Source organism: Podarcis raffonei, chromosome 15 (assembly GCF_027172205.1).
Source record: "Podarcis raffonei isolate rPodRaf1 chromosome 15, rPodRaf1.pri, whole genome shotgun sequence".
Lineage (NCBI taxonomy): Eukaryota > Metazoa > Chordata > Lepidosauria > Squamata > Lacertidae > Podarcis > Podarcis raffonei.
This window is the reverse complement of record NC_070616.1, coordinates 7,416,382-7,429,713: the sequence shown is the minus strand read 5'-3', so window position 1 is coordinate 7,429,713 and position 13,332 is coordinate 7,416,382. Positions and strand designations below refer to the sequence as shown.

The window sequence follows — 13,332 nt, the reverse complement described above, 5'->3', positions numbered from 1 at the left end:
GACCCGCCAAAAGGCCCTTGGTGCTGGATCTCAGTGTCCGTGCTGAATGATGGGGGTGGAGACGCTCCTTCAGGTATACAGGGCCGAGGCCACTTTAAAGGTCAGCACCAACACTTTGAATTGTGCTCGGAAATGTACTGGGAGCCAATGTAGGTCTTTCAGGACTGGTGTTATGTGGTCCTGGCGGCCGCTCCCAGTCTAGCTGCCGCATTCTGGATTAATTGCAGTTTCCGAGTCACCTTCTAAGGTAGCCCCACATAGAGCGCATTGCAGTACTCCAAGTGGGAGATAACCAGTGCATGCACCACTCTGGCGAGACAGTCCGCGGGCAGATAGGGTCTCAGCCGGCGTACCAGATGGACCTGATAAACAGCTGCCCTGGACACAGAATTGACCTGCGCCTCCATGGACAGCTGTGAGTCCAGAATGACTCCCAGACCTGGTCCTTCAGGGGCACAGTTATGCCATTCAGGACCAGGGTGTCCCCCCACACCTGCTGGCCCCCTGTCCCTAAAAACAGTACTTCTGTCTTGTCGGGATTCAACTTCAATCCATTAGCCGCCATCCATCCCATTTCTCCACCACTGGATTCTGATAGTTTTCCCATTTAAAAAAACACCACAGGGTTGATTTGGAAAATACCAACCAATAACGCAATGCTTGGCTTCCTCAGCCCTCTGCCCCAACAATCCTCTGAGCACATTATCACATGCAAGTTTTACTTATGTAATCAGATGTGCTGAGCCCCTCTGAGCCCTGGCTAGTGGTGCTATTGAACTACAGCTCCCGTCAGTGCCAGCCAGCATGCACAATGGTGTTTATCTCATTCCTTCCCTGGGTAGCATACAGCCGGGGCATTTTGCATATGGGTTACCACACTGGTGCACCCAGTGGCAATTTTGATTCTCCTACTTACAAAGAGGATTCAGCCATGGCTTTCATCCCTTACCCTTTAAAGCCCTTCACGCCCTAGGACCCTCGTACCTACGGGACCGCCTCTCCTGGTATGCCCCACAGAGAGCCTCAAGGTCCATAAATAGCAACACCCTAGTGGTCCTGGGCCCTAAGGAAGTTAGATTAGCCTCAACCAGAGCCAGGGCCTTTTCAACACTGGCTCCGGCCTGGTGGAACGCTCTGCCTCATGAGACCAGGGCCCTGTGGGATCTGATTTCTTTCCGCAGGGCCTGTAAGACAGAGTTGTTCCACCTGGCCTTTGGCTTGGAGCCAATTTGATTCCCTCCCCCTCTTTCTTTTTTCTTTTTCCTTTCTCCTCCTGTGATGAGGCTGCATTTTAATATTTTAATGTTTCAATATTTTAATTGTTGTATTTTAATCTTGTTTTTAAATTGTATTCATTCAGCTTGTTTTTATTATTGCTTGTTAGCCGCCCTGAGCCCGGCCTTGGCTGGGGAGGGTGGGGTATAAATAAAAATTATTATTATTATTATTATTACCACAGTTCTCCTTGGTGTCCAGTGTGATTTAAATATGGGGATGTTGCCACCTAAGAAACACATGGCACATGTTATACATGTTTACTTAGAAGTACCCCCACTGTCTTACATAGGGCTTACTCTCAGGAAGGTGTACAGAGGATTGCAGCCTCCACTTCAGATCTCCATCGGACAGATGGAACTGGTTGGCCTACTCTTTCACCACTCATTTTAAGTCTTCTTCTGCTCCGTTCAAGGTTTGAACTTGAACTTAAGCCAATCTCTATGATTTGCTGAGCTTTCGCAAGGTGCTCTGAGGTTAGACCTAGCAGCTCAGTTCTTGCAAAGCCTGATTCCTACTTGTCTTCAAAGTCGAGGGCATAGTGACCAAACACTTGGTAGCACCCGAGATTAAAGAGACCAAGAGGAAAACAAAATACAAGGAGGTGAGGAAGATTCAGGAAGTGAAGTGGAAGCAGTTTCTGCCCACACACAGACACCTCTCCCAGGCCAGTTTTCACCAGCACATCTGGAGGGCTGCAAATCTATATATTACTGCAGTATTAGATGGCATCTGGAAAATGTACTCTTTACATTAGAGGCAAAGAGAAGGTATGTTCTGAGTTGGAAACATTTGCAGACTTTCATCCAAAGCCGAGTTATTGTCAGCCCACAGGAATGTAAAATTCTTTATTAACAAAGGGAAATAAACCACATCGTTTTAGAAAACAGACATCTGCGATCCAGGCTGTCAGCAAGCAGTTCCCAAATTAATTCCGATACACTAAGAGACATTGAGGATACAGGGATCAAATTCAGAGGCTAAGTCCATGCATCTGTCCCACTAACTGGCTTCCACAACACACCTCTGGCGCAACCTAGATCTCGAGCCTGCTCAAAGATGCTTCAGAGCTGGAACCCAGTTCCAGGCATAAAGTAAGTCTCCCAGCATTCAGTGGGGCCTGTTCCAAGGAAAGCACGCACAGGATCATAGCAAACCAACAATAAACTATTAAATGGGATTGCATGCTGGAAGGCACAGTCCCATTACTTGGGAGGGGGTGGTATTCTAACCTGTGCCAATCATATCACAATAATTATGGGTCTCTTAAAAAGTAACCACAGCAAATGCTCTTAAAGCACGCTGTTTCTGGGAAATTTAATTTGGTAATTTAACTCCTAGGGTATCAAAAAAACCCATGGCCTTTACATCACCTTTGTGCCTTCCAGATGTTTTCGACTACAACTTCTATCACGTGGCCAGTAGTCAGGGATGATGGGAGTTGTAGTCTAGCCACATCTGAAGGTCGCCAGATTGGAAAAATATGCTTTAAACCTTGATGTTTATCTTTTCTCTTTGCCCCCACCACCTTCCAAAATCTGAAATGCTGCCCTGTGATCAAACCCCACTTTTAAAAGATGCTCATTGGCACCGGTAGGGCAGAATGCAGGCGGTCACAACTGGGCATGCACCAGTTGCAAAACACGCCAGAGGAATTTTGAACACTGCACAGAAGGACCAAGAGGGTACCGCTTTGTTGGTGGCAAGACTCAAGTGGGTCTGTAGGCGAAGAAAGTCACCTTTCAGAGACCTATGCAAAATGAGTAATAAAAAATAGGTCAAGATGTTTGACAGGTTTAAAGAACTATTCAGATATTGTTTTATCAATGGGTGAATTTATGCAATTTAGTTAATCAACCAACTAAAATTCATACAATCAGCCAACTAAGGTTTCTTTAATTGGGTCACTAATAAACGGGAGCATGTACAGAACACAGGACGAAATATATAGTCTACTAGTAGCCTCATCCCTTGTATTGCGTGTAGTAGTTACAATCTGTGCAATTTTGAAAGGTTCAGTCCACCATCTTGATTCAAAGCGATGTTCAGTTGTATCCAAACACAGGCAAAAACCTGCTCATGGATCTCAGGAATCATCACACAAATTTTGATTATATCTTAAGAGATGTCTGAATGCATAGCTAACAGGCAGCTGTCCAAATACATAGCAGATTTACAGTGCAATCCTATACATGCCTACTTTGAAGTTAAGCCCTGTTGAATTCAAGTGTGTACAGGATTGCAGAGCCTGAATAATTCTATTCCAGGAGGAAAATCGTATTTCGTTTTGTATTCATTTCCCACCTTCATATTTAAACTGTATTCCACGTTTTGGAATTGCATCTGCATCTAATTAAATATATTCTGTTAAGGTGTTGCACAGAAGAATGGAACATAAAATCACTTCTGTGTGGTAGAATCAAGGTACAGTACCAGTAATATCCTTCCTGCAACTGAGCCTATCAAATTACTCCTTCTAAAATCTTTTATCTGCCCAAGTGAAGGAGGTGCTATGAGAAAGATGAGAGGGTCAAAGTTAATAAACTGATCTTGGAAAACCTGTGGTCTGACCAATTCTACAAAGAACAGCAATAAGGAAAAGGACATCGTGACATCACCAGCCAATAAGCCAATCCATGGTCTCTGCCACATTCCTTATTTGCAAGTTTCAAAATCCCAAGCAGATTTCAAGCATTTCCATCCTTTGATGGGCATGTCATCAACAACCATAAATGAAATAAAATCCTGTCACAACAGTTAACAATGAAAACTCCCAGGCAACATCCAAGCCATCAAAATGACTTTGATAGAAGGAGGAAGATTCTTCTCAGAAACAAGGTGTCATCCTTCCCCTAGAAAAGCACTTTCTGCATTTATTTCCGTGTGCTGGGAACTGTCTGTGCCATTTTACCTGGCAGACAGTGTGAGCAGCGATGCTTCTGCATCAATTCTCAGGTGGGGAGCAATACTCCAACTGGCCAAGAGTGAGTCAGAAAATGAGAACCAAATCTTTTCAATCATAACAGTGCGGCTCGGAAACTCGGAAACAACCTGACAGTTCAGTCACTTCCAACTTCGGCCCAAGAACCCAATGGAACCTAGTAGGCCACCAGTGGATCCCACTCAGCAAGCTTTCTGCTACCTTTTTTGTCGAATTGGAGCATTTGAGAGACACTAGTGGATGCTTTTACCTGCACAAAGGTGGCCAATTTCCCATGCCACTCAAGCAATAGCATTTATGTGACAAAGTAGAGACAAATTTCAGAAATGGAACTGCATTGGTGTGTCTCAAAATTGAAGAAACTAATAAACTAGCCATAACTAGGTCCTGTTTATTACAACTGATAGCCCACCATTCAGGATACAGAACCTCTCATTTTTATTTTTTAACCAAGCACTGGCATTACATAGTAGAGTAAAATCAGTTCATCTCACCTCCCACAAGAACTATGTAGCCTTAAACAAGCCAGTCTCTCTCAGCCTCAGTTATCCCCTCTGCAATGTGGAGATAATACCATAGGCATACCTGACAGGGGTGTCACATGGATTACAAGAATACATTATCGGCAGCATCAGAACACTCCAGTTCAATGCAAAACCTTATTACTGTTACTATATTTAATTTTTAATTCTTCTAATTGCTATTTTTAACTGCGGCGCTCTTCAAAGGTGTTTGCTTTTTTATACATGGATGCTTATTTCAACATTTCAATCAAATTACTTTATTGTGCATTCTTATTTCCACGCCATTATATTATTTTGTAATTGGTTTTATACTTGTAAGTTGCTTAAAAGGTGTGTTTGGCAATTAAGCAGTATATATATTCATTCCTGAGAATACTGCGGATTATTACTACTATGATTCTGAACTTGGAAGAAATTTGAGAGAGAAAGTGCAGCAAATGTGCAACGATTGTGGAATAGAGATGGGAAAGCAGATTATTTGGGAGAGGGGCTGTGAGAAGAGGAGAGAGGAATAGTAGAAATACAATTCCAGGACCAGTTCCTCCTAAATAATGAGCGTTGGGGAGAGAAATGAGGTCCCAAACCTCTCCAAAGCAGCCTTCCAGCGCCTCATTATGCAAACAAGGAATGCCAAAGAAGTAAACTTTGAAAGGTAGGTGTCAAAACAACAACAAATCAACTCCCAACTCTTGATTCCCTTCCCACATCAGCCATGCTTCTCTCTCTGCCCCCCGCCCAAGCAAAGCTCATTTTGCTTAAAAACACACCCATACACACCCCTTTTTGCCCCTTTACACTGGGAAAGACGCTCTTATCTGCGCCCTCCAAACCACACGCCCCTCGCAGTTGAAATAAGGGGGTGGCGGCAAAAGGAGGTGGGGGACAGGACCGCCTGGAGGAGAAGGAAGAAGCGCAGGGACACCAGCCAACCCACCCGCCTCCAATCCGCCAGGTCCTTCTAGGAGCGAGGAACCGAAAGCAGAGCCGAGAACGCGCCTCGTTAGAGGAGAGGGCCCTCCGAGGCGCAAAGGGAGAGGGAGGCGAGAGGCACCGCGGGCTCCAAAACAGGCCGCTATGGAGGGGAGACGCGGGGTAGGTGGGTGGGCTGGAAAGTCAGCTGCTACGGCTTTCGGAAACCCGGGTGGGGAGGGTAGGCACGGCCGCCGCGTTTCGGGGGTGGGGTTCCCAACCCCCTTTATTGCCCTTTTCCCGCGAGGAGGGTCTCTAAGAGAACGCTCGACGCGCGCAAAAAGGGAAGCGGCGGAAAGTAGCCACAATTCCGTCCCCGGCGTTCCAAAAGGGCCCCTCCCCCGCCCCGCTCCCCACCCCCAGCGTTCCAAAGCTTACCCGCGCCACTCGAGGAGGGGAGACGCGCGACACCGCTGAGCTGCCGGGGGAAGAAGCAGGATAGGGCTAGCCGAAGATATGGGTAGGGAGAGCGCGCTGGGTGTTGCAAGGATCCTCCTGCCGCCGCCGACCCCTCCCCTGTAGGAGAAGAGCTACGCCCGCTTCTCCCTCCCCGCTCGCTCCCCCGGTCTACCTACGTTAGTTCCCTCGCAGTTGTTCCTCCTCCGTATCCAAGACCTTGGAGAGGGGGGCAGGTTGGGCGCTCCTTTTAATGTATGCTGGCGTGGCCGCTCGCTGGATCGCCTCTTCCTCCCCGATGGTCACACCACAGATCCATTGCAAACACAGGAGGGCAACGTAACGGCGGGCGAAGCTGCCTTTCTCTCTGCTTTCTCTCTTAGGCCCCCCCCACCTTTTCCCCTCCCCAATCCTAGCGGCCGGTTGTTTGAAACGCAGCTGTGTAACACACCCCTCCTCCCCGTAGGAAGGCCGCCTCGCCACAAGTGGCACAGATTTGAGGAGGAAAGCGGGGGGGGGGGAGCCGAGGGTGTCGAGAACACGGCGGGGGGGGAGAAAGAGGAGGGGCTCACAAAGGACTACAGCAGCTCCCAAATTTGGCCGGGAGTTTGCCCTCCCCCTAATTTCTCTTGCTGTTGGGGTTCTTCAGACCCAAGGCGTGCTGGCCCCGGTCCGTCACGCGCAAACGCATGACATGAGCAGCACATTATATCAAATTGCGACTCCTCAGTATTGCGCTCCCGGGCTAAGAGACAAACTCAACAAGTATACGATCAATATAATAATAATAATAATAATAATAATAATAATAATAATAATAATAATAATAATGTTTCAGACAGTGCTGCAAGTAATTGGTAGGTGGGCAAAACTCAGTGTTACTCTGCGTAGACCCATTAAAATTAATAGACCCAAGTGACTCGTGTTCATTATTTTCAGTAGATCTACTCTGAGTGATCTAGCAAACTGGCATTGGCTACAACCCATAATCCAACATTTTGAAAAAATCAAAATTTCATTTCCCATGTGTTTTTACTAACAAGCAACATTAAAATACTGAGACCTTCCCCCAGGTAGCAACTGGTTTAAGCTGCTGCCATATACAGAGTCAGGCCCTTAGTGCACACAGCTCAGTATTGTCTACTACACTGACTGGCGGTGGTTCCCAGGGTTTCAGGGAAGGGACATTAACAGCCCGACCTGGAGAGGCTGGGGATTGAACCTGGGACCTTTTGCAAGCAAAGCAGATGCTCCACCTCTGAGAGATGGCCCTCCCAATAAGGTCCACCCAACCCTCCTAGTGGGTCAGTGCACACTTGTTGGCTTAGAAGACCAAGGCAGTAACATTAGATGCAGTAATGAGGTCCCTGTTGATTCAGGGGGAGGAAAAATCTGTACCCAGTGCATTGCAGGACATCTTCAGGAGAAGAAAAGGCTAAGGAGTAAACCCAACACAAATCTGGAATGGAGTCCCTAAGACGGTTGGATGGTGCCTTGTCCTCCTGCTTCTGGCAACTCCTGGTCCTAAATGACTTTCTCTGCTTTCCTTTGGACCACATCAGCAAGGCCAAGAGAGGTATCTTGTCATCTGGGCAGCCCAGGACCTCCATACACGCCGCCAAGGCTTGTGCCCCAGGGAGGTCACCAGTTGGAGCTTCTAGACCAGGCACGCAAGGGTAGCCCCATTGCATTGCAATAATGGGGTCTTGAGGCTATCAGTGCCCAGCCTGTTCAGTTGGTTAGAGCATGGTGCTGATAACGCCAAGGTTGCAGGTTCGGTCCCCATAGGGGGCAGGTGCATATTTCTGCATTGCAGGTGATTGAACTTAGATGATCTGCTGGGTCCCTTCCTGATTCTATGAATCACCGTGGCCTCAACTACCCTTGTCCAAGAATGGCCATAATTGATACACCAGCTGTAGAATGTAAAAGGCAATCCTAGCCACTGGGCCTCTAGTGACAAAAATTCAGGAGAACACCCAGACTCGGGAACCTCCAATCTATAGCGCTTCAGTCTTCCCAGGGTTCAGGATCAGTTTACTGGGCCCCATCCAGTCTGCCACTGTGCCCAGACCATGGTCCAGATCAGTGTTTCCCAAACTTGGGTCTCCAGCTGCTTTTGAACTACGGTTCCCATCATCCCTGACCACTGCTAGCTGGGAAGATAGGAATTGTAGTCCAAAAAATCTGGACACCCAAGTTTGTGAAGCACTGGTCCAGATGGTGCACAGCCTCTCCTAACTGAGATGTTCTGGAGAAGCAGAGCTCCTGTAGAGACAGGTGCTTTCCCCCTTCTCCAAAACAACCAGTCCACAGAACATAATGAGCATGACAAAACCAGAGTAGACGAGCATTGCCAGCTCAGGCTGATGGAAATTGTAGTCCAAAACATCTGGAGGGCATCAGGTCCAACACACCCACCTCTCAGATCACATGTGATAGGTGTGATTTTAAGGACATAGGAAGCTGTCTTATACCAAGCTAAAAAAATCAACGGTCTGGTCCTGTATTAGGCAATCTCATGCAAACTGGGATTGATGAGTCAGGCCTAGTCAGTCTCGCCTTCCTCCCATTCATCACAAGGTACCCAACCATTCTAGACGGGCAGAGCCCTACTTGTGTCACCTGGGCTGGTATTTTTAGCATCCATTAGCACACTTTGCAAGGTAGCACCATAAATAGAGCACCATCTCATCTGCCCCAAAAAACAAACAAAAAAAAAACTCAGTTACTATCCTTTATTAACACATATTCAACCTCAGGTTCCTCAAGTGCTTTGCAATCTGAACTGTTTGTGGGGAGGGGGTTGCCCCACCAAGCTCAGTCTCCCCTCAGCCGGCACCCCACCTACCTAAATGCGCCATTGGGGGTGAGGCCAAGCTTTTGGAAGGTTGCAGCACCTGCTGTGGTTGCAGAGACCGATACGGGAGTGACATGTTCTGTTTCGTTTTTCAAATTTTTTTATTTTTATAACACAAATAGAAAAACAAACAATACAAACAAATTCTTGTCATATCCTTATTTTCCTAAACATTGTTAAGTGGGCTTCCCCAAGTCCCACCTATCTGATTTTATTTTACTTCATCTTTAGCAGTTTACATATATCATAGTTTCTAACCATCTTTTTTTAATCACACTGAAAATAACTTCACATTTTATTGCTTACAAATAATATTATTTTAAAATAAACTATCTTCTACTTCTAACCCTACAGCCTATATCCACTTCTAAAGCTATTCTAAGATTTAAATATTATTTTTTCAAATATTCCTTAAACTTCTTCCAGTCTTCTTCCATCGTCTCTTCTCTCTGGTCTCGGAGTCTCCTGGTCAGTTCGGCAAGTTCCATATAGTCCATCATCTTCATCTGCCATTCTTCCGATAGTTGGTAAATTTTGTTTCTTCCATTTCTTTGCTAGCGGGAGAGACATGTTTTGTTGCAGCTGGGGCAGATGAAGACATCCAGTTGTGCTGCTACAGATGCACCAGGGCGTTTGCTCTCTCTGTGTTCCTCTCAGCAGTCATTTCTCCTCTGCTCACTGCTATGGATACATGACCTGACTGCCTATCTCCAGGCACTGTGGTTGTCTGCAAGGGATTCCCAGATGGCAGAGTTGGTGTTGCTAGCTGCCACATCATGTGCCAGCTGCAGACATCTTTGTAACACGGATGGTCTGCCAACTGGCCTGGTGCAGAAAGCCAGCTCCCCATAGACCGCGTCCTTGGGGATCCTGCCATCTTCCATACTGTGGACACGACGAAGCCAGCGGAGACAAAGCGGAGGCACCGTAAAACCAATCAAGGGGGTGGCACTGGTTGTCAGCTTTCTCCTCCTCCTCTGGGTTTTTGTGTGTCCTTCAATTACATTCATGCTTCTTGCTTGTCTGGGGAGAGATGTACATGTATGTAGCTGGGCTGTAGCCTACTGTACAAGGGCAACAATCACATCCAGTGCCCCACCTGGTCCATCAGGGCACTGTTCCGCCAAGCTCAGCGTGCCCTCAGCCAGACTTCACCTGCTTACCTGCTGCAAACCAGTCGAGGGGGTGGCAGTGCCAACTTCTCAGTAGCAGTGTTGCCTTTGGAGAACTCGGCAGGGAGAGTGGAGGCAAAATTCATTGGCTCCAACTCTACACGCCGTTGGCTCTGACTCCACCTACTGTTGGCCTCCCTGCATTCCAGCCCCCCTGTCCCAATGGGCCATGCTCACCATTGGTTTGTGCCCATTAGGGAAAGTGGGCTGAAATCCCCACCCCCACCCTGTACTAGGGATTAAGCACTGTGAAACAGTGGCTCATATGCCCAGGGTTGCACTGCTAGACAAATAAATTGGACCAAATAAAAAAATAAAAAAGGGCCTGTTACTGTATTTATATCGTCTGCAGGATCAACACAACTTTAATGATGGGGAAAAATGGAGCTGAAGTCTGGAACTGAAATAAAGAGCTATTACTCATCTTTAGGATATGACTGTCAAATGCCCAAAAGGTACTTCCTTTGTTTTTCTTTTTAAAGAACAGTTATTCCTATGAATCATGGTTAGCCTGTGGCCAGCTATAATTACTCAAATGTTCACTCACCCAGTGATCCATCCTTTGGAGTGCTGTGCATGTCATTTTCTGTCTGACATGCAGAATATTCCACGTTTTGCATTTGTGGATTTTTGTCTGGCTTTCAAGCCATTTTATTATAAATGGGAGGAGGGCAAAGTGCACTTTTACAATCAGGCAGGTTTTTTTAAAAAAAAACAACACCAACACTGCTATTTGCCTAGCGCCAATGACTTTTTATCATTTCAAGCTGGCTTTGAAGTACAGCCAGCAAATGATTGCTAAAATATTAATCATCCAGTCTTGTTTCAAAGCGTAGGTCAGAGAGAAGGCATGGAGCTTGATAGAACTGTAGTAAAGTGAATTGACAACACAGCTTACAATACGAAATCCAGAATTTTAAAAAAGCTAGACATCAACAGGACTATTGACAAGAGTTTTAGATCAGATGAGCAGGGCCTGAAACAAAACATTGCACTGTATCCTCATCCCATAACAGAAGTGCTCATCTGTCAGCCAGCCAGCCTCTCCGTACTTGAGACTCTTATGTATTTGGGAAAGTCTATTGCTTGTCTGTCTTGTTTGCCTCCTATGTGTTTGGACACCACTCAATCTATCACCAACTCAGAACAAGGGTTCCTGAGGAGGCAGGGGCAAGATTTGCTGATGTTTGGGTGCCAAGACCATTTTGAATCAAGATGGACCAAAACATGACTTTGGCAAAACTTCATAACATTGGCTTGACGGGTCCAAACTCACGTATTACACCATCCATTTATAAATCACAATTTATTTTTGCTTTTTAAGAATTCCCTGGCAGCATCAGGCACTCCCCACTTGTGTACCATATATTTTGGAAAGCCGTTTGTTCTCTGGTCTGTCCACTCTGTGGGTCCCGATGCCAGTTATCATCGCCAAACTCAGCAGGAGGGTTCCCGAGGTCGTGGCGGCAGTCGATACTGGTATGGCAGACACCATTTTGAATCAAGATGGAAGACTGAAACGTCACTATGGGGTGACTTCACTCATTTTTGGCAAAAGGCTTGTGCACCTCTCACTGTATCACCACCACTCAACACGAGTGTCCCCAAAGTGGAGGCAGTGCTCTTCATCAAAGTTTGCATGCAGGGTGCCATTTTGAATAAACATGGCGGACCAAAACATGACTTTGGTGTGACTTCACCCAATTTGGTGTGACAGGCCCAAACTGCAGTAGGAAAGAGCTTGCCAAGGCTTTGGGTTGACTGGCTTCAAGTATTACAGCCGAAAGCTTGTTAAAATTGTTCATGTAGTTTGTTTGCTAAAAGCAGAGAATTTTTAAAAATTATTTTTTTGTACACTGTTTGGTATTTCTAATATATAGCAATTAATAAAGTCTGTAAATAATAAATCTTGAGTAAGCAGATTCCTGTTTCAGAGGAACACCCAATTTGACTCCAATCCTGCTGGCACTCAACTGCTGTTATACATCTCTATGACAGCTGACTGCATCCAGTCTTGACACAAAATGTTTATTATTTTATTGAGCTTTCACACATTTCAGTAAATAATGCTTAAAAAAATTAACTTAAGTTTATCAACCAACCAGTATTTTAATTAAGCCTACAGGCATCAAGTCTTTGCATAGACTTAAAAAAAAAAATGAGCCTCCCAGATTAAATTTAAGGTGGCTGTAATTGCCTATAAGCCCCCAAAATGGCCTGGGTCCAGCTTATCAGAGATTTCCTCCACCCCTACATTTCCCCCAAACAACAGTAACCCAAGGAAGTCACGACTACAAGACCACAAACATTTCAAAATGCTCCTCTGGTGAATGAGGTTGGCAGTCAGAGTCACATCCATATCATGCATACAGTGGTACCTCGGTTTAAGCAGTCTGGTTTTAAGAACAATTTGGTTTACAAACTCCGCAAAAGCGGAAATAGTGTCTTGGTTTGAGAACTTTACCTTGGTCTAAGAACAGAATCCAAACGGTGGAAGGGCACCGGCGGCGGGAGGACTCATTAGGGAAAGCGCTCCTCAGTTTAATAACGGTTTTGGTTTAAGAATGGACTTCCGGAATGGATTAAGTCCGTAAACTGAAGTACCACTGTATTTAAAGGACATTTGTACCATTAAGTCACAGCTTCTCCAAAAGAACTGGTTTGTTAAGGGTGCAGATAGTACGGTAGCTGTGAAGCCCTGATTTCCTTCACAGATACAATTCCCAGAATGGTTTATCCATTTGTCTTCTCAGGGAACTCTGGAAATTGTAACTCTTAAGGGTAATAGGGGTTTCCCAGCAACTCTCAGCACCTTTACCTAACCACATGCCAGGGGACTTTGGGGGGGAAGCTACAACTGTTTAAAGTGACATGAGAGTGCTTTAAATGGGTGGTGTGGATGTGTGCCAGCTCGATTTAATGTAGGTGGGGGGAGCCAAACAGAGGAAGCAATGGAATGGGAAGCCCTCTGCAAGAGATCAGTTCAGACTTCTGGAAAGAGCTCTGACCCTCTCCCGACAGCTGGACAGAAGAAATAATATTATTTTTAAAAACCTTGCCTCACCCAACCTGCAATTTCCATCCATCTGTTGTAGTACTGCTGTTTGGAGCAACAGGAAACAGGAACTGTCCCTGGGTGGCCCACTTTATTATTATTATTAATTAAATGTCTACACCACCCTTCGTATGTGGATC

The 13,332-nt window shown here is 45.9% G+C and overlaps 1 protein-coding gene and 1 long non-coding RNA gene across 12 annotated transcripts in view; one reads left to right on the top strand and one right to left on the bottom strand.

Moving 5' to 3' along the window:
• Positions 1-6,486, bottom strand: part of CUEDC1 (CUE domain containing 1) — a 56,518-nt gene extending 50,032 nt beyond the window's left edge. For 7 of the 11 annotated variants that reach the window (XR_008327838.1, XR_008327839.1, XM_053367568.1 and 4 more), the window contains exon 1: positions 6,285-6,485. The gene's annotated coding sequence lies outside the window, so the exon portion shown is untranslated. Of the gene's footprint in view, positions 1-6,087; positions 6,242-6,284 lie in introns of those variants that run through there. The other 4 variants (XM_053367570.1, XM_053367574.1, XM_053367577.1 and 1 more) reach the window with 3 other exon arrangements.
• Positions 5,534-12,044, top strand: LOC128403016 (uncharacterized). Its single transcript, XR_008327840.1, has 3 exons — positions 5,534-5,832; positions 10,490-10,592; positions 11,283-12,044. It is a non-coding gene; the product is annotated as an uncharacterized LOC128403016 (long non-coding RNA).
• The last annotated feature ends 1,288 nt before the right edge of the window (positions 12,045-13,332 follow it).